Below are 2,736 nucleotides of genomic sequence, written 5' to 3'. Positions count from 1 at the left end.
TATATATACATGTATATATATATAGATGTATATATATATACATGTATATGTATAGCTGTATATGTATAGCTGTGTAGATGTAAATATATATAGATGTACATGTAAAATGTACACACATATATACATGCATACATATATACACTCATACACACACATACATACATAGGTGCAGGTGTGGCTGTGTGGTAAGAAAATAGGTTCCAAAACACATGGTCCTGGGTTCAGTACCACTGTGTGGTGACTTGGCATGTGTCTCCTGCTATAGCCTCAGACCAACCAAAGCCTTGTGAGTGGATTTTGTAGACAGAAACTGAAAGAAATCAATCGTATATATATATATCTGTGTGTATATATGTAAGTGTATGTGTGTGTCTTTCTCTCTGTGTTTCTCCCTCATCACTGCTTCACAACTGGTGTTCGTTTATTTACATCCCCATAACTTACTGGTTTGACAAGAAGAAACTGATAGAATAAGTACCAGGCTCATCAAAATTTATAAAAAGCACTAGGCAGTGTCTCATATTTTTCTTTGCCCACTCAGTTGTATCTATCAGTCTATCCTTTTGTGTGTATATATATATATATATATATATATATATATATATATATATATATATATATATATATAAATATATATATAACACACACACACACACACATACAACGAACTTCTTTCAGTGTCCGTCCACTCACAAGGTTTTGGTCGGTCCGAGGCTATAGTAGAAAAGACACTTGCTCAGGGTGCCATGCAGTGGGACTGAACCCAGAACCACATGGCTGGGAAGCAAGTTTCTTATCACACAGCCACGCTGTGCCTATGTACGTACGTACGTATGTATGTATGTATGTATGTATGTATGTATGTATGTATGTATGTATGTATGGCTCGTATAGTGAATGGGGAAAGCTTGGTTTTAAATATTTGCAGTCGTGTATGCTTGTCAAGAGCAGGGCTCATTAGCCACCAACGGAGTCACAAATACAAAATATTAGTCCTAGAGCCATCATGTATGTATGTATGTATGTATGTATGTACGTATGTATGTATGTATGTATGTATGTATGTATGTATGTACGTACGTATGTATGTATGTATGTATGGATGGATGTATGGATCGTATAGTGAATGGGGAAAGCTTGGTTTTAAATGTTTGCAGTCGTGTATGCTTGTCAAGAGCAGGGCTCATTAGTCACCAACGGAGCCACAAATACAAAATATTAGTCCTAGAGCGCACAATGTTCCTGAAGGTCAGCAATGGTCTTCCTTGGTCACAAGTGGATGGCTATCATGTATGTATGTATATGATATATGAATAATAGAAAACGACATTGAAATAAAAATCCCAGACAATAGTCATGATTCTTCCATAATATAAGCTTTTGCAAAAGAAAGACAAAGAAAGCAAAAAAAGCGAAAAAAAAAACAAAGAAGGGAGAGAAAAAAGAAAGAAAAAAGAAAAGAAAGAAAGAAAGAAAGAAAGGAAGAAAAAATGTCACTGCAACACCAAGTGGTTCGATTGGTCGCACACCAGAAGGTTCAATAGAATCTACTGAAGCATGACAGCAAGCTTAGAAAGGACTACGAATATGGAACAGGGAGAATTAAAAAAAACATCGTCATTAAATACAGACAACATACCGATAATTTGAACGAGTAAAGGTTGAACAGGTAGCATTAAATGACGAATCCATCGTTGCCAGGTATAAGCATGATTTAGAGACCACCAAGAATAGGTGTCATCCATTCCTGAGATAAGTTTCTGAGAGAATTGACTGTCTGGAAAATATACGACAGTAACACCAAGTGCTAATAAGATTGTAGCTGTTAGTTTTATTATCAAAATGATGATGTTTATATATTGCTCGCATTGAAACAAAGGAGGTTTTTGTTTAAATGTTTCTGTAATATTTGCCAAACATTGGTTGATTTCTTCATCTGATAATAATTTCCATTGTTTTCTGGATTTTCGTAATTTAGATAATTCTTTGGAGAACTCTGAAATATCTCCCCGTTTCATTCTGAAATGAGTGATTTCTTAGCTTTTGAATGGAGAAGGAAAATGGTGTTTAAACAAATACGATATAATAAAATGAAGGAGTTTAATAAGAACAGGAATGAAATAATGTCCACAAAGAAAAAACAATAAAGAAAAAATATGAAGAAAACTTAGATAGGAGGTTAAATAGAAAAACTTAAATAGATTTCGTGTCAAATGATTATTTCTTCAAGTGTTGAGTTCACAGCTGTGTTTGTGAAGAATCTATTGTTTGTTGTTTACAAACGTGATTCTACATGTGTTTTTCGTCCTTGTTATACTAACAGAGCAGAAAGAAGCCCATCGTCTGTGTGTGTGTGTGTGTATGTTTGTCCCCGCCAACATCACTTGACAACCGATGCTGGTGCGTTTACGTTTCCATAACTTAGCGGTTCGGCAAAATGACCCGATAGAATAAGTACCATGCTTACAAAGATATAAGTCCTGGGGTCGATTTGCGCAGCTAAAAGGCGGTGCTCCAGCATGGCCGCAGTCAAATGACTGAAACAAGTTAAAGAATAAAAGAATAGTATTGTATACAAAATATATAATATTAGGATCTTTTTTAAAACGGGGGCCACATTTTTCATTAACGAAACACTTTGAAACTTGGAACACTGGTAGAATGTGTCATATAAAACATCTTTTTCTCTTAGTCTTCTTAAAAAAAAAAAAGAAATCCCCAAGTTATTCCATGTTA

Source organism: Octopus bimaculoides, chromosome 7, assembly GCF_001194135.2.
Source record: "Octopus bimaculoides isolate UCB-OBI-ISO-001 chromosome 7, ASM119413v2, whole genome shotgun sequence".
Classification (NCBI taxonomy): Eukaryota; Metazoa; Mollusca; class Cephalopoda; order Octopoda; family Octopodidae; genus Octopus; species Octopus bimaculoides.
Note: the sequence above shows the minus strand (reverse complement) of the source record.